General features: G+C 41.0%; 1 pseudogene; it reads right to left on the bottom strand.

The window, feature by feature from the left end:
- Nucleotides 1–10,430: 10,430 nt before the first annotated feature.
- Nucleotides 10,431–10,530, bottom strand: LOC150039598 (U6 spliceosomal RNA; annotated as a pseudogene).
- Between the last annotated feature and the right edge of the window lie 13,548 nt (nucleotides 10,531–24,078).

Here is a 24,078-nt window from a genome sequence, read left to right as displayed (position 1 = left end):
TCATTTTGCATCAGAGAATACACTCAGGAGAGAAACCTATAACATGCAAGAGGTATGTAAAATTTTTCTCCCACAAGTCAGCACTTAATGCCCATCAGAAAACACACACTGGAGAGAAACCTTATCAATGTAACAGGTGTGGAAAGTCTTTCAGAAAGAAGTTATAGCTCCCTTTTCATCAGAGAACACACACAGAAGAGAAACGTTCTCAATGTAACAGATGAGGAAAATCTTTCACCTGGAAAATAATCCTTAATAATCATCACAACACACACAAGACAGAAACTTTATGAATTTTAATGAACATAAAGTGTTTTTCACTCGGAAGGCAAAACGTACCAATACTCAGAATACACACAGAAGAGAAAACTTACATAATTAATGTAGAAAAGCTTTCACCAAGAAGGCAGACCTTGCCGACCATCAGAAGAGACAAACAGAAAACCTTTATGAATGTTATGAATGTGAAAACTCTTTCATCTAGAGGAAGGCCTTACTAATCATCAGAGATGACATATAAAAGAGAAACCGTATGAAGAACAAATGTGCAAAGTCCTTCACATAGATATGACACCTAAACAACCATAAAAGAAGTCTCACTGATGAGAAACCTTAAGACTAATAAAATATGTGAAGACTTCCTAGAAGAAAACTCGGTTTGCATCAGGGTACCCACACAGAGGGAAGGCTTATGAATGTAGCAAATGTGTAGTCTTTCACTCAGAAGGCACAGCTCAGGGTTCCACATGACAGAAATCCTATGAATGAATCAACTATGGAAAGTTGTTTCTTTTTGTTTTTGTTTTTTACTTTACTTTTCGGCTAGGTAATTGGATGTAACAGTAGTTAATTTCTGGTAGTTAATTGGATATAAGTGTCTCTTGGACTTTTTTGCCAGGGCTGGCTTTGAATCTCGATCCTCAGATCTCAGCCTCCTGAGTAGCTAGGATTCCAAGTTTGAGCCACCAGCACCTGTGCAATGTTTTCAAGAAGACAGACCTCAGTTTGCAAAAGAAAACACACAGAAGAGAACTTGTTTGAATGCAACAACTGTGGAATGTCCTTTACTAAGAATTCATGGCTCTGTATATATAAAACACACAGGAGAGAGAAATCTCATTACTCTAGCAATTGAGTAAAATCTTTCAACTGGAAGGCACAGCTCAGTATTTATCAGAGAACAGATTCGCTAGAAGAAAATTAGCAAACAGAACAAATGTTCATGACTTTTAATCCGCCAAGAACGTGGAAAGCATCCATTTTTCTACTACTACTCCAACGTCTTCCACTGTATGTCCATGCATTATACAAATGACATACTACATAGAGTTAAATTTTGGAATGGAAGATGCAATTCCATGCTTATTATAAAATTTGCACAGAAGTCAAATCTCTCTTAACACCTTTTTTTCTCTTTTTATTGTAAATAGTAAAAAGGTTGCATGATATTTGCCAGATAGAAGGTGCATTAATTCACATACATTGATACCCTTTCACATGTCTTAGTACCCATTACCCTCCCCCCACACCCCCATACCTGTCTTGGTTTTCTCCCCTTCCCTATCAAATTTCAAATAACCAAATACAAATAAATTCAATATATCAGATAACAAATTGAGATATTATAAAAATATGAGATAACCAAGGGACAGCAAAGGAGATGAGAGACAACATAGTATATTAAGGACAACAATCATTCATTATATGGCTTTTGTTTAAATATCCTGGAGGTCATTTTAATTAGCTTCATACTATATGGCCTTATGTATCAAGATTTTGCTCTATTGCAGATCTCTGCTAGTAGAGCCCAAGGTTTCTAATGATTATGACGAATGAGGGAAAACGTTGAGCCTAAGTTTCTTTGAGTCTGGCTTACTTCACTTAATATGATTTTTTCTAAGTCTTTCCATTTCCTAACAAATGGGGCATGTCATTCTTTCTGACAGCAGCATAGAATTCCATTGTGTACATATACCACAACTTGTGATCCACTCATCAACTGAGGGACATCTAGGTTGGTTCCATATCTTTGCTATGGTGAATAGTGCTGCAATGAACATTGTTGTGCTAGTGGATTTAGTATGCCCTTGTTTCTGGATAGTTGGGTAAATGCCAAGTAGTGGAATTGCTGGGTCATAGGGGAGTTCTATGTTTAGCCTTTTGAGTCACTGCCACACTGCTTTCCATAGTGGTTGAACGAGTTTGCACTCCCACCAACAGAGTAGTAGTGATCCCTCCTGGCCACATCCCCTCCAGCACCTGTTTTCATTAGTTTTCCTCATCCTGGCCATTCGAACTGTTGTGACGTGGAATCTTAGAGTTGTTTTGATTTGCATTTCTTTTATGACCAGAGATGTGGAGCATTTCTTTATTTGTCTATAGGCCATTTTTGTTTCTTCTTCAGAGAAGACTCTCTTTAAGTCTTTGGCCCATTTTTTAATGGGATGGGTGTTACTTTGGAGATTAGTTTTGGAGTGATTCAATTTTTGAGCTGTTGATATATTGTAGATATGAGGCCTTTGTCCGTTGTTTGGTTGGTGAAGATCTTCTCCCACTCTGTAGGCTTCCTGATTAGTTTACTAGCTATGTCCTTTGCCATACAAAAGCTCTGCAGTTTAATGCAGTCCCACTTATCCAGCCTTTCTCTGATTTGTTGTGATTCTTGGTCCTTATTAAGAAAGTTTCGACCTGTGCCAAGGAGGCCTAGTGTATCTCCTATTCCTTCCTGTAAAGTTTTCAGTGTGTCAGCTTTTACCTCCAGGTCTTTGATCCATTTGGAGTTAATTCTAGTGCAAGGTGACAAAGAAGGATCCAGCTTTAGTTTTCTGCAGGTGTTTAACCAGTTCTGCCAGCACAACTTGTTGAAGAGGCTGTCTTTCTTCCATTCTATTTTTTGACTCCCTTGACAAAGATTAGGTGGCCATAATCTATGGTTTAGTATCTGGGTCCTCAGTTCTATTCCATTGGTCTTCAGGCCTGTTCTTGTGCAGTACCAAGCTGTTTTCAGAATTATAGCTCTGTAATAGTGTCTAAAGTTTGGAATTGAAATTCCTCCTATGCTGTTCTTTCTGCTAATAAGTGTTTATGCTATACGGGGTCTTTTATTATTCCATAAGAAGTTTTGAATTGCCTCTTCTATTCTTTAAAAACTGCCATTGGTATATTGATGGGTATTGCGTTGAATTTGTAGATAGCCCTTGGCAAGATTGTCATTTTCACAATGTTGATTCTTCCAATCCAGGAGCATGGGAGGTTTTTCCATTTCATTAGTTCTGCTTCAATTTCCTTTTTTAGGGTTTTAAAGTTTTTGTCAAAAAGGTCCTTTACATTCTTAGTCAAGCTAATTCCTAGGTACTTTATTTTCTTTGAGGCTATTGTGAAAGGAGATTCTTTCCTGATTATTGCCTCGTTCCTCTCACTGTTGGCGCAAAGAAAGGCAGTTGAGTTTTGAGGGATGATTTTATAGCCTGCTACTCTTCCAAAGTTTTGAATCAGCTCAAGAAGCTTGGGAGTAGAGTCTGTAGGATTCTTTAAATACAGAATCATGTCATCTGCAAAGAGCCTATAGTTTTATTTCCTCTTTCCCTACTTGGATCCTCTTTATGCTTGCTTCTTGCCTTATTGCACTAGCTAGGAATTCTAGTACTATATTAAAGACTACAGGAGAGAGTGGGCATCCTGGTCTCATTCCTGATTTTAGAGGGAATGGCTTTAGATTTTCACCATTAAGTGTAATATTAGCAGTGGGTTTCTCATACAAAGCCTTTATTACATTGAGGAATGTTCCATGGATTCCTAGTTTCTCCAGAGCTTTTAACATAAAGGGGTGTTGGATCTTGTCAAATGCCTTTTTCGCGTCTATTGAGACAATCGTGATTTTTGTCCTTGCTCCTGTTGATGTGTTGAATTATATTAATTGATTTGCGAATGTTGAACCTGATTTGCCTCCCTCTGATGAATCCAGTTTGATCATAGTGTTTAATTTTTTTGATGAGTTGTTGTAGACGGTTGACCAGTATTTTATTGAGAAGTTTTGCATCGATGTTCATCAAAGAAATAGGTCTATAGTTCTCTTTCTTTGATGAATCTCTGTCTGGTTTGGGGATGGGGGTTATACTGGCTTCCTAGAATGAGTTTGGTTAGGAACCTTCATTTTAATTTCGTTGAAGAGTTTGAGGAGTATTGGTGTTTGCTCTGCTTTGGAGACCTTATAGAATTCAGCCGTGAATCCATGTGGCCCTGGGCTTTTCTTAGACAGAAGTTCTCTAATTGCCATTTCTATTTCAGAGATTGAAATAGGCCTGTTGAGTTGGGTTAGTTCTTCTTGGTTCAGTGTCGGTATGTTAATATTGGCTAGGAATTCATCCATTTCATCTAGATTCTCAAATTTGTTGGCGTAAAGATTTGAGAAGTATTCCCTTATGATATTCTGGATCTTGGTAATTTCTGTCGTGATATTACCATTTTCATCTGTGATTTTGTTTATTTCGTTATGCTCTCTTCTTTTCTTGGTAAGATTTGCTAAGGGCTTGTCAATTTTGTTAATTCTTTCAAAGAACCAGCTCCTTGTTTTGTTGATTCTTTCTATAGTTTTTTTGGATTTAAATCATTTAATTCTGCTTTGATTTTAATAACTTGCTTTCTTCTACTGGGATTAGGGTTGGTTTGTTGTTCTTTTTACAGGAGCTTAAGGTGAGACATTAACTTGTTGGTTTGCAATTTTTCCAACTTGTTGTAGGCACTCAGCGCTATAAATTTTCCTCTGAGTACTGCCTTTGCTGTGTCCCAAAGGAGTTGGTATTTTGTGTGCTCCTTAGTGTTCAATTTCATAAACTGTTGGATTTCTGTTCTGATCTCTTCGATGACCCATTGGTGATTCAACAATGTGTTGTTCAGTCTCCATGAGTTACAGAGTTTTCGTTGATGGAGATGTGTGTTCAGTTCCAATTTGATGCCTTTGTGGTCTGAGAGTGTGCATGGAATAATTTCAGTGTTTCTGAATCTTACCAGGTTTGTTTATGGCCTAAGAAATGATCTATTTTGGAAAATGTTCCATGTGCTGCTGAGAAAAACGTATATTGTGTTATTGCTGGGTGGAATATTCTGCAGATGTTTGTTAGATCTAGTTGGTCTATATATTTGTTCAGTTCTAAGGTTTCTCTTTTGATTTTTTGCCTTGTTGATCTGTCCATAGGTGAGAGTTGTGTGTTAAAGTCACCGACGATCACTGTATTTCGATCTATGTATGGTTTCAGTGTAAGTAAAGTTTGCTTGATGAAGTTCGGAGCTCCAGGATTGGGTGTGTAAATATTTAGGATCATTATGTCTTCCTGGAGGAAAGATCCCTTTAGTAGTATGTAATAACCTTCTTTGTCTTTTCTTACTAATTTTACTTTGAAGTCTATTTTATCTGATAGGAGGATGGCAACTCCAGCCTGTTTATGGGGCCGTTAGCTTCATAGAGTTTATTCCAACCTCTCACTTTCAAAAGATGATTGGTTTTTTTGGGTAAGATGTGTCTCTTGAAGACAGCAGAACGATGGCTCTTGCTTTTTGATCCAACTAGACAGCCTACGCTGTTTAATTCGAGAGTTAATTCCATTGATATTGAGAGTTAGGATTGAGAGATATTTATTAGTTCCTACCATTTTTAAAAGCTTTTATTAGGGCCTGTGTCTTGACAGTTCTTGTGGTCCTTAGATGGTATGCTGTTTAGGTGCCATTTCTTTCCCTATATTGCATTTATTTTGGTTTTCTATGTATAGAACATCTTTCAGAATTCTCCGTAGTGTTGGTTTTGTTTCGACATATTGTTGCAGCTTTTCCCTGGAATGGAATGTTTTTATTGTTCCCTCAGTTATGAATGAGAGCTTAGCTGGGTACAGTATTCTTGGTTGGTATTTATTTGAATTAAGGGCATGACATATATGCTTCCAGTCACTTCTTGCTTACATGGTCACTGCTGAGAAATCTGGGGTTATTCTGATTGGTTTTCCTTTATAGGTTACTGATCCCTTTTCCCTGGCTGCCTTTAGGATCCTTTCTTTGGTTTCTATTGATTCAGTTCAGATTACGATGTGGCGGTGGGGATGTCTTTTCTGGTCATTTCTGTTTGGGGTTCTAAAAGCTTCTTGTATCTGGATGGGCCTGCCCTTCTGGATATTTGGGAAATTTTCTGAGATGATTCCCTGAAGTACATTTGCAATACCATTGACCTCTTTCTCCAGGCCCTGCTCAATACCAATTAGCCTTAAATTAGGCTTCCTAAATGTATCTTGGACATCCTGAAGCGCTCTCTCATTTTTCCTAGGTTTGGATTGACTCATTTTTTGTTCTTTCACTATAATAACTAAATTATCTAACTGCCCCGGAAATCCTCTCCTCTCAATGTCTAACCTACTATCAAAGCTATCTACTTTATTTTTCATCTCCCTTGCTTCTAATTGCTCATTTTTGATGCCTTGCATCTCTTCTTTTAGATCATGTATGGATTTCTTTAGCTCCTTGATTTCCATTTGAGTGGTTAGCTCAGTAGCTTTATTTTCTTTGAACATTAGCTGGAGTTCGGTCACCTTTTTATTTGTGGATTAAATGAATTCATCCATCTTTCTTTGAAAAACCTGTATTATGGCCTCCTTTATGGCTTCTTCTTTTTCACTTATCACCTTGTTTATGGTTTCCTCTTGTTCAGCTATGGCTTCCTCCCTTATCTCTTTCTTTATATTTTCACATTTTTCATTCATGATGTATATCAATTGCATTTGTATACCATTTGGAAGACTCTCCTGTAGGTTTGCCAGTGACTGTTCCCTTGTCTGTTTACATTGGGTGGGGGATGTTGTTTCTTGATTTGACATTTTTCTTGAGTTTCTTGTTCTGCCCATTTGAAAATGGGAGCACAATTAATACTAAACACGATTATAGTTTTTCAGATATGACCAACCTAGACCTCTGTAGCTGGCAGACACTAAATGTTCACAAGTTTTGATTGGTGTTATCACTCTTTCTTTTTGTGCAATTACAGACCAGTCTAATACATCCACTGACAAGTGATTTATACTCAAAACAATAAGCCTCTCAATCCAATCTGTATTGTCTTTAAGTCCCTCTGAGCCTAGAGAATAATTAAACACCTAGATATACCTTATTGCTCAACAGCCATCAAGTGTAGATCCATGCAGTGTAAGGGTTGAAAGACGAACAGAGGTCCAGAGATAGAAAAATAGAATGAGAGAGGTCAGGGGAGGTACAAGAGGATTAATTTAGGAGTGTAAGAATATTGTAGTAATGAAGAAAAGGTATAGCGTAAGGATAACTGACCTAAGTTGGTAAGTAGGTAGCGTATTTGAGTACAAAGTTTGGAAAGTATTAGAGTAAAACTTATGGGTTGCTGCACGACTAGCTCTTAGCCCAATCAGTGGCCTCACAGTGGACCATGGGATGGATCTGCGAGCTTCCATCTGAGCATGGTTGGCAGACGTTTTCCTCTGCTGCTTCCACGGGCAGCCCCAAGCGAAGGGAATGGGGTTTGAGAGTTTCAGGGGTTCTCAGCAGGACCAGCAGGACACCCCTCTGTTCCCAGGGGCGGGGCCCAGCTGAGGTCGTGGGCTCCAAGGGTGGAGCCGCGCCTTTTTGGTTCTCAGAAGGGGAGCTTGGCTGCTGGTTGGCCCTTCAGATCCCTGCTGTGTTTCCACTGCTTTGTCAGAGTCTGTGAGTGTGGGGGGCCCCTCGGTGCTGTCTTGTCAGGATTCCCAGCTGGAGGATGCCCTGCTCAAGAATTGAGGGGGGCAGATGCTGGCTCCTATTTTCCTGTACCCCCTACCCGCTGTTGTAAAGCAGGTTCCCAGCGCCCTCCACTCTCCAGATCCAGTGGCCTGGGAGAGGAGCCTGGTGGGCAGGTGGGAGCTGGGACAGCTCTGCCTCCCCTTGTGGGGTGCTGAGTCTTACGGTCCACCAGCTTGTCAGTCTCCAGTCAGAGGACTGGGGCTTCATCCCATTGGGCGGATGGGAGTTGGGACAGCTCCTCCTCCCTTGGTGGGGTCCTGGGTCTTAGGTAGCCCGCCTGTCAATCTCCAGTCAATGGCCTAAGGAAGGGGGCTGTTGAGGGAAGGGACAGGATTCTAAATTTCTTGCCCCCCTGCTCCCGCCAGTCTTTCTCGGGCGTGGTGGAGGGGTCTGAGTTAAGTTCTATTGATTGGCACCCGCTCTGCTTTCCCGATGTGTTTGGGGACGCTCTGTATTACTCACCCCTCTGCGTCCATCTGCTGGTGTTCCACGGTGGTGGGGAGTCTTTCACTCCCATCGGTTCTCTGCCGCTGCCTGTGTTCTGCGTCTGGGTTCCACTGCTTGCTGTTCTGGTTCTGCGTCTGGGTTCCGCTGCTTCCGCCCTTCCCTGGCCTGGTTCTGTGCTGGTTTCTGCAGCAGTTGGGCTCCCAGCCTCGAGCCCTCCACTGCTGCTGCTTTTCCTGGCTTGGAGCCAGCACCCACCGCTGCTTTTCCGGCGTGGAGCCGGCATCCACCGCTGCTTTTTGCGGCTTTCTGAGGCTTTCTCCTCATGGAGCAGAGAGAGGTGGGGGAGGGGTCCTCGCGTTCCGAATTCTTTGACAAAGTTGGATGTAAGCTTTATCTGGATTTCTTTTCTGGTTTGAGTCCTTCTCCGTTGCTTTTTGATTTTGTTGTTGTGGATTTCTTAAGGTAATTGGCTCGTGGGACTCCCTGGTTCTCTCTTTTTGTGAGAGCGAGCTAGGCAGGGTCCCTATTGTCTCTTCACCATCTTCCTTCTCCCCATGTTTTTTTTTTTGGTGGTTCATGGTGGTTGAACTCTGGGCACTGTCCCTGAGCTGTTCAGCTCAAGGCTACCACCCTTCCCCTTGAACCACAGCCGCACTTCCACTTTTTCTAGTGATTAGTTGGAGATAAGAGTCTCTTGGTCTTTAGTGGTCTTTACTACCCAGGGTGGCTATGAAGAATAATCCTCAGATCTCAGCCTCCTGATTAGCTAGGATTATATTTTTCTGAGCAATAGTAAAACACCTGTGTGGATGATGTGAACTGCATGTGCTTTCTCCCTATTCTGGAAGTTGAAAGTAAAGTTCTCAGGAGGATGAATATCTGTCTGCCATCACTACTTTCCCTTTCTCCATCTCTCTGAAGATAGCTATACCACACAATTAAGACATGCTTTTCAATTAAGACATGTTTTTGTTAAACTTACTTCTGGTAGTAATGAAAATTAAGAGGGAGTAAAGGAAGTTACAAGATGGTTGGATGGAGCTAATCTTGGTGGTCATAACTAGAATACTAGCTACTCAGGAGGCTGACATCTGAGGATCAAGGTACAAGGCCACCCTACACACAAAAGGACTTGAGAATTTTTTAAAATATTTTTTATTATTGGAGTAATATATAGAGGGGTTACAGTTACATTCACTATGTAGTAAGTGCATTTATTCTCACACATTGACACCCTGAGACATTTATCTCCAATTAACCTCTAGAAAACTGGAAATAGGGCGTGGCTCAAGGTTAGGTTGGTAGCCTTGAGGTGAAGAGCTCAGGGACAACACACAGGGTGAGATTAAGCCTCATGACCCACAATAAATAAATAAATAAATAAATAAATAAATAAATAAATAAATAAGAAGCTAATAGTAGAAATAGCCTCGATCCAGGTGCTGTTGGTTCATGCCTGTAATCCTAGCTACTCAGGAGACTGAGAGCCAAGAATCAGGGTTCAAAGCCAGTCTCAGCACTAAAGACATTCAGGTCCTGGCATTGAGGAGCAGGGAGCAAGGCAAAAGACCCTGGACCTTACCATGAACACTGAACCACGAAGCAGCCTTAGCCAAGGGAATCCCAAAGCAGTGGTTGGGGTCAGTCCCCATCCCCTTTTGTCTCCTACCTGTTGCTGACCATCACTCAGCCTCTTCCTAGAGTGATATGGCATGGCTCTCCTGATGACTTTCCTGTCCTATTAGGAAATTTATTTATTAAATAAATAAAAAATTTAAAATTAAAAGTTGTTTTTTTCCTGTCCTGGATATTGAACTTCGGGCCTGAGCACTGTGCTTGGGCTTTCTCAAGGCTAGAACTCTACCACTTGAGCCACAGCACCACTTCTGGCTTTCTTTCTATGTATATGGTACGGAGGAATTAAACCCAAGTCTTCATTTGTATTAAGCAAGGACTGTACCTCTAGGCCAAACTACTGGCCTTGCATTTTCTTTAATAATTTCTTCAGCTAACTACTGAATAGCTAGGATTGCAGTGTAAGCCACCACACCTGCTTGGGAGAAATCTCTCATCTCCTTTCCTCTTATCTAAGATCCTATGCTTCTCTCCTAAAGGCTTATTATGATTTTTTTCTTGTGTGATTTTTTTCTTGTTTTCCCCCCTTCCCTATCCTATTTCAAATAAACAAAGATATATGAAAAACCATGGAATGCTTCATGAATTTGCATGTCATCCTTGCACAGGGGCAGGCCAATCTTCTCTGTATCTTTCATTTTGGATGTATTTATTCATAAGTATTTTACTGTTTGTACTAGTGTAAACAGATTTGATTCCTGACATTATTTCTAAATTGTAAATTTCTCACATATGTATGTCCACTTAACTTTATCCAATTACTATATCCTGTTACTTCACACTGAACTGTTATTGACAAAGAGTTTCTAAATCAAAGATAAGGTCAGCTTTGGGAGCCACTGGCAGCTGCCTCTCATCCTAGCTCCTCAGGGTGTTAGGTGCTTAGATTGCACCATGGCAGAGGCAGAGTCTGCTGGAGCACAGTCTCCAGCAAGGCCCCATAGGTCCAAGTTTCCACTGAGTCAGCGCTGCGGGGGGAGTCCCACCCCCAACACCAGTGTTGGGCACCATGGAGCCACCAGGCTTGTGGTGCCCTCTTATACACTTGCTAGCAAACACCTGTATCCATGGAGATCTGCCTTCTTGTGGAGCTTTCCAGTCTCTCAGTTGCAATCTGGTAGTTCCTTCATCAGACCTCCCCCATCCAGCCTCAATGGTGCATCCTGCTCCCCACCACCCCCCATATGGTGGTGAGAAAGTGCCAGGGGTGGGTTGGGTGGTCATTTAATGGTGTGCACTGGGAGCTGCTACACAGGGTTCACTTATCCCGGGTCCCTTGAAATCCCAGATCGGATCCCGGACTCCTCTGTTGCTGGTGCAACGAGTCCAGCTCCTCCCGCTTTGCAGATAGTGCTTGAGCCTCGCTGGTACCCAGCTCCCTGGGTCTGGGACTCCTCACATTCCTTGGCCTGGGACTCAGGACATCAAGACCTGCTTTGACCCCAGCACCTCAGTATCCTCGGCCCTGAAAAGGGGTCCACGCTTTGCCCACTGCACACTGTTCCACCTATGGCCCATGGCATGCTAGCTGTTCTGTGCACACACCCCTGTGTAAACCTGAATGCAGTTAGTGCCCACTGCCCTGTGACACATGTCTGTTTTGTCTACTAGTGTTGTGGGGAGTCCACATTCCAGGGGATGGAAGAAAAGTTATTCAAACTTGTCAGTGGTGGCACCTGCCTGTAATCCTATCTGGTAGGAGGCTGAGAGCTGAAATGTGGCAGGAGAGTCCTTGACACTTTTTTTGTATTTTGCAAGTTCTGGGGTTTGAACTTAAATCCTGAGCACAGGCCTTGGGCTGTTCCCTTAGCTCTTTAGCTCAAGGCTACTGCCCTCCCCCTGGACACACAACCCCATTTCTCATTTTCTAGTGATTAACTGGAGATAAGAGTCTCTCCTTCTTGGGCCAGGATTTTGGCTTTGTGGTAAGATGCTTGCCAAGCATGCATGAAGACCCAGGTTCTGTTCCTTGGTACTATATGTATAAAGAAAGCCAGAAATGAGGCTGTGGCTGGAATGGTAGAGCACTAGCCTTGAGAGAGCCCAAGGACAGTGCTCAGGCCCAGAGTTCAAGGCCCAGGACTGGCAAAAAATCTCACATTCTTTAGTGGCTAGTAGCTATGATTACAAGTCAAGTGTCAGGCACTGTACCCAGCGCCATTTTGAATTTTATCAGAGGAACATTTTTGTCAGACTTTGGTGGCTTATGCCTATAATCCTCTGCTGAGGAGGCTAAGATCTGAGGATCAGGATTCCAGGCCATCTTAGGCAGGAAATACCATGAGACTTATCTCCAGTTAAGCAGTGAGAAACCCAGAAGTAGTGCTATGACTTAATTGGCAACATGTTATCCATAAGGAAAAAAGTCAAGAGAGAGTAAGAATCCTGGATTGAAGCCAGAGTCCTAGTACACATAAAAGAAAAGCAATGAAATTATTTACAACTGAGAAACCAGACCCTTGCTCATCATAACTCATTCCAAATTGCTAGTGTGAGAGACAACTAATGGTTTTGTTCTTTCCTTAGAGAGGTGAGATACTGCTGTGGGTTTAAACCCAGTTTGGAGGATGGAAATAGACTCTTTGTAGCACAAAAGGGCAGAATCATTCCAGAATTGTGTTCAGTTTATGTCCTTGCAAACTGAAGAAGAACATCAGCTGCTACTTTCTACATCAATGGCTAGGATGTAGGAAGTGGTTTGTTTCAGTCAGCTTCATAGAACAGTGATTTCTAATTTGAGTGAGACTAAAAGGGGTGAGTCATTCTCCTTTTCTGTTTCAGAACTCCGTCCTATTAGTGTCAGTACTAAAAATGTCAGGTGTGCACTGGAAAGTGAATCTCTTCTGAGTATAATGTACCTTGCATTTTAGACAATAGCCACTTACTTTTAACTTTTCTGTTGAGTTGAAGCTAATGTGCTTATTTAGTTTTCTGAATGAAACCACAGTGCCATAATAGAGTAAAAAAACAATTGACAGAATTCAAAGGCTAGGTTGACAGAATTAAAAGGCTAGATATTCATTTCTCAAGTATACCACACTGCATTTATTGCTCCTTCCTGGAAAAAATATGCTCTAAGATGCCTTTGAGGTTTCATTGGTTGCTCTTTTTTTGTGTGATACTAAAAGATGGTTGTTCGAATACCTACTGTAAGTGTTATACACCCTCTTTAAACACTCTTTGATCTCATACATTTGGAAAAATTGATGCATTTTTCCTATTTCTCTGCTTTGATTTTATGTTTAATCTGCCATTATCCTTGAATCCTGTCAGGTCAAATGTTGGGACATGGCCACCCTGACTTCCCTTGGTAGGTTTTCAGACAGCCTGGCTTTCTCCCCTATATGGAGGCTGTTTCAGCATAGGTGATGAGGACGACAAGATCTATGAATGGAATATATTCTCCATAACAAACAATTTTGAGGTCAAATATTTTTGCAAAGTGTCAGGTCCAAAGTTACGCTGGCAAGGATGCTTTCTTTTAGGCTTTTTTTTTAATTTTTTATTTATTATTATTTTTTTTGCCAGTCCTGGGCTTGAGCTCAGGTATTGAAACTTGGTCTTCGTGTGTGCTAGGCAAGCACTCTACCACTAGGCCAAACTCCTGGCCATAGGCCTTTTATTTTTAAAAAATACTTAATCAGCTTTTTTTTTAAGTTTATCAGTTTCTTAAATCCGGAAAATAAAAAGTTAAAAAAAATTGGTGAAATTTGAAACTAGGAATCTAAAAGCACCCATTATGCCCAAAATGAACATTTAAAATTATTAAACGTTTGTTCTTATGTTTTAAATTATTAAAATTTTGTTCATGTGTTTTACTTGTTAATAATTAGAACCAAACATGGTAGCTGTCACATGCATTTCTAGTTACTTCAGTTACTGAGAAGCCATGGGTGGTGTCTCACGTCTTTAATCCTAGTTACTCAGGAGGCTGATATCTGAGGACCCCAATACAAGAAGACTTTTATCTCCAATTAATCACTAGAAAAGGTTAAGTGGGGCTGTGGGTCTAGGGGTAGCCTTGAACTGAAGAGTTCAGATACCATGCCCAGGCCCAGAGTTCAAACCCCATAACCCCACCCCCCAACCAAAAAAGAAAAAGATACTGAGAAACTGAGGATTAGGCAAAATATTCACAGTTCTGTATCTCAAGCAATAGGTAAACCCAGTGCATTGTGCTTTTTATCTCAACTACTTAGAAAAGGTAAAAAGAAAGATTGTGGTCCAAGCTGACCTGGTAATAAACATAAAAAATGAGTAAAACAAAAACAGCGGGGTGTGCAGCTCAACTCATCGAGCACCTACCTAGCATGAGTGATGCCTTGAGTTTAAGCACTGGGATAGAGAGCAGGGGAGATTGGGAGAAAAGAAGAAATTGAGGAGTTATGATACAATCACATGTTGGAATTATATGAAATATTAAGTAAAGGGGTTACATATATTTTATATGAAAAGAGAATGATGATTTACTAAAAGGCAAATTGTAAAATATGGAATTCAGATTAAAATACATGTATAAGTGTTGTTTTCTCTAAAATGATACTTACATGCCTGTTTAGTTTAAAAGCAGTTAATGATTTCAAAACAAATAATACAAGAGTGGTTAGAAATGAATCAATGTTTTCTCATCATTTTTTCTGCTATATTCCCCATATACAAATTTCAAAGAACTGTTGTTGATGATATTTGTTATTTGTTAATTTAATCTTTCATCCTGAGTCTATAGTCTATTGTGCTCACTGTTTATGTTTGTGATCTTTCTTTTCCCTTCAGTCTTACGGATAGAACTCAGGGTCCGGGCACAGTCACTAAGCTCTTTTTCTCAAGGCTAACACACTACCACTTTTTGCCACTGTAACACTTCTGGTTTTTGAGTACTTCACAAGAGGTAAGAGTCTCACAGTATCTTTTCTGCGTGGGCTGGCTTTGAACCATGATCCTACAGGTGTGAGCCACTGAAAATTGGCTGAACTTATTTTCTTTACCTGTTAGGTCTGTATAACCATAGCCCTCAAATACTTGTACAGTGAGATACAAAATTACATTAAGTAAAAATCACCATCTGAGGATGCTGTCCCGTAGCTTTGGTGCCCAAGGCTAGTACTCTATTACTCTGAGCCACAGTGCCATTACTGGTTTCCTGGTGGTTTATTACACTATCTTTGAACCTTGATCATCAGACCTCAGATTCTTGAGTTGCTAGGATTATAGCATCAGTAGTTGAAGAGGCATTTTTTAGTGTATGTCTTTTGTTCCTTTGTGGAAGCTCAGACAAATGTAAGTATATGGGGTTTTTTTTTGCCAGTGCTGGGCTTGAGCTCAGGGCCTGAGCACTGTCCTTGGACTTTCTCAATCCTAGAGCTCTACCACTTGAGCCCCAGCACCACTTCCGGCTTTTTTCTATATGTGGTACTGAGGAATCGAACCCGGGTCTTCATGCATGCTAGGCAAGCACTTTGACCAGTAGGCCAAATTCCCGGCCCCAAGTATATGGTTTTATTTTTGGGTTTTCCAGTCTGTCCCATTGATCTTTGGGTCTATTTTTGTGCCAATACTAACTTGTTTGTGTTACTATGGCTCTGTAGCATGATGCATTATGTTCATGTGTACTGTGAAAGAGGGATCACTTGACAGTGGTACCTGTCACGAGGATGGCAGCATGTCCAGATCCATAAATACCACTCAGCAACAAATGAGTACATATGAGAACACATGACATTGATTCAGATACGTTTTTATTTTCCATTACCCGAGTATGTGTATTTGCTCTAGACGATTTCAAGGGAAATATGATATTTAAGTTATAAACACTTAACAATGTCCTCAGTTCTAATGTCAGCAAAGTGTGCAGAAATTCCATGGCAAGGTCAGAGAGACAAAATGATTTGTGCAGGATGAGAGGAATGGTGACAAGGAAGATATTGATGTGACCTTGGAATGGCTCCTTGAAACACAGTCCAGGACAGAACCTAGGCCTAGCTGAGGAAATTCAGGATTCAAAAGACAAGGTGTGACTCTTACTTTGTCTATGTGTACACACTGTGCAGTGGGAAGGGGGTTTTGGCCTCCAGTTTGTCTTCAAGTAGGTCTTATGTGAGAAGCAGCTGAGGTCATTGGTCCCTGAGCAGTGACCCTTCCTCCTTCACAATGGAATGGAACATGGAACCCTGGTAGCCAGGAATTATAACTGAGGGTCTGGTCAAGCCATCTCTTGGCCTGTGACTCTGGAAGGAGAAAGATGTTCTTGTGCTCTAGGAGAATGTCAGGAGACTCGGGTCTCAGGAAATTGGGGTATGGGTGTGTCTCTTGAGCCTGGAGAAGCTGGAACTGTGCCCAGCAACCAGTTCAACACCTCAGTCTATTTTCCACCAAGAAATCAATGGAAACACAAGGCATCTCAGGAGAGGAATAGTCAAGATACCTTCTTCTTGTGTGCTTTTCAGTGCCAATAATGATAGAATATTTTCTGTGTGGTTTTCAATCTACTCTCCCATTTCCACTTTTAAAAGATACTTTGTCTTTACCCTTAGAGTAACAATGACTCAGGCGGGACTGTGAATGTGCCCTGTAATGTGTGGAGCCCGGAGGCAGGCCTGCTGGAGATGCTAGTGATGAACCTGGTCACTGCACACCAGAAAGGCAATGTTTACTTTCTTTGAAACTTTCTAAATAATAGACTCTGTGGGACAATGGAGCAAGTGCTGGCTATTTTGTTTGGAAAGTGAGTGTTCCTTCCTCTAGCTCAGGACTACTCATCTTTTCCTGGCTGGGACTTGGGAATACTCGGCATCTCAGAGCCTGTGTGTTCCTACTGGGGTGTTGTATTGAAAATGTGGGATAACACAACTGCACACCTTGTTTGATTTTCGAGACCTGGACACCCAGCACATGTCATTCCCCTCAGAAGCTACAGCAGCCTCAGAAGTCTACTTACTGAGAGGCTATGATCAGAGGCACAGGATTCTGGCACACAAATTCAACCCTCACATGGATGAAGTCCTAGGAAACCCCATTTCCAATTAGTTAAGATTTCAAAAGCAATCTTGGAGGCAGTAATGTAGACAGTGGAAAGCTAGGAAGAGAATGGACTGAGGACCCTGTGTCTACTGAACCACCAGAAAAGGAGATATTGGGCTTCCTCATTTACAGATATATGAGGCATTTTTATTTTTAGTTCTGATCCTGTGCCTTGAATTTAGGACCTGTTTTTTTGTCACAGATTTTGGTGGTGAAGTGATGGAGTGCTTATCACGTGACCCACAGCTGGATTTTTGGCTGTTTGCTGGTTAATGGAGATAACAATCTCATGGAAATTTCCTTCAGAGGCTGGTGTTGAACTGTGTCCCTCAGAGCTCAACCTCCCAAATAGCTAGAATTATAGGCACAAGGAACTGTCACCATGCAGAGCATTTATTTTGGACACAGTCATTCAAACTTCTTCAGTTTTTTAGAGAACAGTATGGATTTATCCCATGTGTCTTCTTGTTATGTATTCTCAATGTGATTTATCCAGCCCCATAGATGTCCTCTTAGTTCTGAAAAAGAGAGCCGGAGGTTGACTTTCTTCTCTTCTTCATCAGGTACAAATGGCTCCAGCCATGTGTGCATCTAAGATGAACACCTCACCATGGGAGTCAAGCGAGAAAGGGGCTGAAGTGTGAAAGTCTTGATATTAGGGAGGGTGGCTGCTCACTCTCCTGTCACCAATCTTCCCACAGCACCCTTTGTTCCATCTTCATGATGTGGATGGACTTTTCTCCTGATGATTTCTATGATCGCAAGAACAAACACACTCTGAATGAACTCATGTTCTACGTGATGCTCAACATGCCCTCCTCGGACCTGCTCCTCTGTTTACACATTCTCCTTGACCAGCCGGAACAACCTGTGACCTATCAGATCAAAAACAAGGTGAGGAACTCCTTGTGTGGGCACCTGAGAGCTTGTGAGTATAGATGGAACCAGATCCCTTGGGAAAGTCCTCCCAGACTGGTGATTGTCCTTATTACAACCAGTTTGGCACAATGGCCTTTTATGGGTATTCTCTTCCAGGTAATGTGTGTTCTCTCTTAGAAAAAAAACAGGCATGGCCACTCATTAAATACACCCTACTTCCTCATCCATGTTCATTTCAAATTCACATTCTACAGCTTTTCCCATTAAGTCTCACGGTCTTTGTGTCCCCCCAGAACTTCTCTAATAATCATTCATTTATTTCTATTGTCAGATTTGGGCCTACAGAATGCAGTCACCTCAGAACTCATGACCTACTAGCCACCAGTGATGTGTGTGAAGGTGACAGATGGAGATCTGGAGCCATCACTACTGTATGAAGCCTGTGGATGGTGAGCGGTTTTTCATTTGTAGAAAGGCCCAACTAAATTTTGAATTGTATGAACGACCCCGAGATGCTTCTGAAGAAGACCACGCATTATTTCTTCCATTTACTTTAACCCTGCCTAGATCTGCCACAAACAGTTCAAATTGACAAAGCTCTTATTTAGCAGGATCAACTAACCCCTGTGCGATTAATGGAAAATTTCTCCATTTTACATTTAGTAAACTGAATAAGTGTCAGGAAGAGCACTGTGTTTCATAAGTTGGTAGATACCATTGTGGAGCCTGAATTAGCTTTCTGCCTGCAGGCAACTTTGAGCCTGCCTTCTCCCCCAACCCCTGCTCCTGACAAATATTTTACTATTGATTGATGTCTAATGTTTATATCATAAATTGTTTTAATTTTATTAAAATTTTCCTGTTCAAATTCTTGAATATAAATAAGAGGGATTTTTTGCCAGTCCTGGGCTTGAACTCAGGGCCTGAATATTTATTGTCCTTGGACTTTAAGGTTAGAATTGTACCACTTGAGCCACAGCATCACTTCCAGCTTTTTCTATGTATGTGGTATCAAGGAATCAAATCTGGGTCTTCATCCATGCTAGGCCAGCACTCAACTCCTAGATCAAACTCTTGACCCCAACATTGTTCTTTTCCATGTACAATCTAATGTCCCAGCATATAGGTCCTTAGTAGGGGACCAGTGAGCTGCATATGGGGGAGTGAATCTGTTGGATTTACTGGTGAATACAGAGAACCAAATAATGAAGGCAATGGAGGATGTAGACTGTTGTAAGATAAGACCATTGATGTTGAGATATGTAAGCTGTATTTTACATAGCAGGTGTCTCAAAGCTGGTCCGGCTTGAACCTCAAGCTCCCAGTTGTTCTTTGGGTTAACTTCCTCTTTCCATCCACCAAAGTAAAGGGTTGATAAGTGAAGCACTTTGCCTCTAGTGAGTCAGACTTCTTTGTGCAAATATGAAATGAAGGAATTTGAAGTCGTAGAGGTAAATCTTCACTACAATTTTATGCTGTAAGCTGCTGCTTTTTTTGGAGGTGTTCATGAATATTTTCTAAGTGTGAATGAGGTATGACATGGACTGTTGATTTCCAAGATGACACAATAGTTGATCTAGGGATCTGTTTGGAGAAAGGCCTGGCAAGAAGCTTGCTGCACATATTAGCTTTTTACACAGAACACTTGGGCCAGACTTCCATGTATACTAGAAGTCATTTTGGATGTCTTGCTACCATTGAGATTGCTAACTTCAACCTCTAATATATGAGTAACATGCTTTTATGTAAAGAGATAAGAAAATCTGAGGTACTATTTTCAAGCAATGGTATTGGTGCTATAGGTATTGATTTTGTGGCAGGTGACACCCCTGGGGTTTGTTTCACAACTTTTTCTTCTTTAGAATCAAGAATATGTGTCAGAATGAAAAGGGATCCTGGTCATATGATCAGCTTTGTGAAGGGACAAGTGCGAAAACTCACTGCAAGATGGGCTGAGGGCCACGAGTGTAGCCTAGTGGTAGCATGAATGAAGACTTGAATTTGATTCCCTGGTGCCACATACACAGAAAAAACAAAGTGGTGCTTTGGTTCATGTTGTTGAGCACAAGTCTTGAGAAATCTCAAGGCCAATTCCCAAGGCCCTGTGTTTAAGCTTCAGGACCAGCAAAAAACTACCAAACAAAAAATCAAACACATAATGTGGGACATTATCCATTTCCTCTTGACTTCAAAGAATCTCAGTGACAGACTATAGGCCTAGCTTAAAGTCCCCAAAATGGCACCAAAACAAAATATCTCATTCTACTATTTTTATTTTCTCCCTTGGTGCCAGATCTGGGATTTCAAGTCAGGGCCTGGACACTGTCCCTGGTATAGGTCCATATTTTGTCTTTCATTTTTTTTAAAGCTGGGAAAGGTGATTTTGAAATGTAATTCTCACACTTTTTTTTCGCCAAGGGTCTTATTTTTTAAATTTGGTAGCCTCTGGCTAAAACTCAGAGCCTGTGAACTCTCCTTGAGCTTACTTTGGTGAAAGCTACCACTCTACTGCTTGAGCCATAGCTCCACACTTTTAGCTTTGTTTATGTGGTAGTGAGGAATCAAACCCAGGACTTCATGTATGCTAGGCAAGTTCTCTACCATTTTTTGTTGTTTTTTGCCTTTTTTATTAAAGGATTTTATTGGGGGGGTGGGTGGTGGGTGGTGGGGAGGGTGATGGGTACCAAGACATGTGAAAGAGTATCAATGTATGTGAATTAGTGCACCTTCTATCTGGCAAATATCATGTAACCCTTTTATTAATTACAATAAAAATTATAAAAAAGATTTTATTAACACTGATTTTTTACATCATATTTTCTATGTCATGTTTAACAAGTATTCAAGAAGGGAATCTCTTTATGCAACAACTGGCACATACATTTTAGAACATAATTAAGATTAAACTGAGAGACTGTATGTCAGATACATAGCGATCTATATAACATGTCTAAATTATATATATATGGGATCAAACATTTTATGTCTATGTAGTTATATTTACATTTCCAAGACAGTGTCAATAACCTTGAGTACCCAAATATTGGACCATTGCTCTTGTACTATTGGGATATAGTACCCCTATATCAAGGAGACCAGGTGACTTTTCTTCCTTTGGTCTTGACTTACCTCACTCAACATAATTTGCTCATTTCATCTACTTCCCAGCAAATGCCACCATTTTATCTTGTCTGTTGGCTATGTAGAATTCCATTTTGTGGTTATATATGCATATATATATTCTCTCTCTCTCTCTCTCTATATATATATATATATATACATATATATATGAAATACTCATCTGTAGTGGGGAAACTGGGTTGTTTCCATCACCTTGCTGTTGAGAAGCTCAGAGATGAACATAGCTGTGCAGATGTCCTTATCATTTCCCGGGTTATGATGCTCAGGGTAGATGCCCAGGAGTGGCATGGTTGATTCATAGGTAAGTTCTAGTTTTAGTTTTTTCAGTTATCTCCAAACTGCCTTCCAGTGGCTGTACTAATTTACATTCCTACCAGCGGTGCAGTAGAGTTCCTCTTTCTCCACATGCCCACCAGCATTTGTTGATGTCTGAAGTTATCTACTATTTCCTATCCCATGCTCAGGCTGTCTTTATGACACGAATCTGATATTCAGCCTCTGAATAGACAGAAGCACACATGAGTGGCCCACAGGCCCAAGCTTCCACCACATATTTTTATTTTTTGTTGGTCATGAATATTGAACTCTGGGCCTGGGCACTATCCTTAAGGTCCTAAGCACACAGCTACTCCCAAACCCCTCAAGACACAGCGCCACTTCTGGTTTTCTGGTGGGTAAATGGAGTTGAGTCTCATGGAATTAACCCAGTGCTGTGGCTCACACCTGTAATCCTGGCAATGCAGGAGGCTGAGATCTGAGGGTCAAGGTGCCAAACCAGCCGGGGCACAAAATGGACCAGACTCTTATTCCAATTAACCACTAGAAAAAGGAAGTGGGGCTTGGCTCAAGGGTAAGAAAGTACCTTGATCTGAACAGCTCAGGGACAGAACCCAGGCCAAGTTCAAGCCTGATGACACCTCCCCCAAAGAAAAAAAGGACTCACGGACTTTAGTGCTAGGGCTGGCTTTGAACCGTGATCCTCAGATCTCAGCCTCCTGAGTAGCTAGGATTATAGGTGTGAGCCGCAGAGCCTGGCTACACTACAGATTTTTATAAATGCTTTTTCTTTAATCATGCGGCTTAGACTCTGGGACAGGGTGCTGTCTCTGAGCTCTTCACCTCAAGGATATCACCCAATACCACTTCTGTTTTTCTGGTGGTTAATAGTAGGTAAGAGTCTCTCTCTCTCTTTAGTTGCAAGGGATGGCTTTGAACATTGATCCTCAGATCTCAGCCTCCTATGATTATAGGCATGATCCACCATGCCTGGCATATAACTGAAGTTTTTAAAACTATCAGATAAATTGAAATTTATTACTTATAAAAAACCCATGTTTTGTTCTATGTGTTTCAGTATCTGTAGTACAGCTTGATTTGGCCTGAACTAATCTGTAGTATTCAAAATGTTTTACAGTAGTTCACGTTTGCATTTCCCAAAGGATTAAAAACTTTAATAAATATTTTAGCCACGTCTCAGAATGTTATCTAACTTTGATATTCTGTTTGATGAACTACGTATTTGATTAGAGTAGTGTGAGGAAGACAAATCTCAAACAACACAGATGTTTTAATCACTATTCATGAAATGTTGCTTGTTTCCTTATTTTATTTATTTCTGACAGGCTTGGGCAAAATTCTTGGGCTTCTTCAAGGTTAGTGCTTTACCATTTGAGGCCCAGGATCATTTCATTTTTCTGTGTATGTGGTACCAAGGAAACAAACCTAAGGCTTTGTGATTGTTAGGAGGCACTTTACAACTAGGCCATGCTCCCAGTCACAGATTACTATTTATATATTTTATGCCTTACTGGTGTTTATGTCCTGGGCTTCCATGTACTAGGCAAGCATGCTTGAACCACAGCTTTAGCCTTATTTGTTCTATCTCCCTACCTATCTATCTACAGATCTCTATTTGATATCTATCAGTCTGTCTCCTGAGTAGCTAGGGTTACAGGCATGAATCACTGGCCCCCGGCTCTGAGCTATCATTTTAAGGATACTTAATCCTGGTGGTGGGGGTGGGGGTGGGATTTACTCAAGCAACTCTTTACTTGCACACATTTGCATAGGAAAATCTTTACTTCAAGGATGGACTGACACTGGTTTTGAAGAAAGCAACATTTGTGGCCAGGAGTTTGTCCTAGTGGTAGAGTGTTTGCCTAGCATGCATCAAGACCCAGGTTTGCTTCCTTGATACCACATACATAGAAAAAAAAACTAGAAGTGGTGCTGTGGCTCAAGTGATAGAGCTCTAGCCTTGAGGAAAGCCAATAACAGTGCTCAAGCCCTGAGTTCAAGCCCCAGGATTGGCAAAAGAAAAAAGTCAACCTCTGATTTTTATTAATCCTTTATTTAAAGGCATGCTAAATAAAAATGATGAATTTCACTATTTCTACACCCAAAAGATATCAGTCTTAACTACAAGTACCATCAACAGGTCTAGAACAAAAGGAACAGTCAGCTGGGTGCCAGTGTCTCATGCCCGTAATCCTAGCTACTCACAAGGCTGAGATCTGAGAATCATGGTTCAAAGCTAGCCCAGGCACTAAAGTCCGTGAGACTCTTACATCCAATTAACTACCAGAAAACAGGAAGTGGCACTGTGGATCAAATTGTAGAGCACAAAACTTGAGCTTGGTAGCTTAGGGACAGCACCCAATCCTCCCCCAATAAAAACCCAAAACCCAACCCCCCCAAAAAAACCTATTCTTTCTTCTTTAACCTAGGAGAGTTTGGATATGAACATTGATATTCTCACACAAAATCATCTGATGAAATTAAGTATACTTGTTTTGTGTTCAACACCAGAAGAGTAAGGAAAGAGCCTGTTTCTTCCCTGATTTCATTCATGTAATTGAAAATAAAAGGGAACCCTTGGACCCCTCCTTCCACCCCAGCAGAAAGGACAGGATTTTTTTTTCATTTTGCTTTTTCTAATTTTTGTGTTCATGATTGCATATATGTGAGAATGAACAACCTAATTTGATGACTGAAAGTTGATCAGACTGAACAGAAATATTTTACCACTCAATATTGGCCATTATCTAAGGGCTGTTTTATAAAATGTACTTTGTAAGTAGTCAGTACTTTAAGGATTTGTGCGTGAAATCAAAATCCTTGATCCATGGCTATTTTCAGATTTGCACACCACCTAATTTCATGATCTCTTAGCAC

The sequence above is a fragment of the Megascapheus bottae genome, unplaced genomic scaffold, assembly GCF_031878675.1.
Source record: "Megascapheus bottae isolate mThoBot1 unplaced genomic scaffold, mThoBot2.hap1 HAP1_SCAFFOLD_41, whole genome shotgun sequence".
NCBI lineage: Eukaryota > Metazoa > Chordata > Mammalia > Rodentia > Geomyidae > Megascapheus > Megascapheus bottae.
Note: the sequence above shows the minus strand (reverse complement) of the source record. Positions and strands in the feature narration are given on the sequence as shown.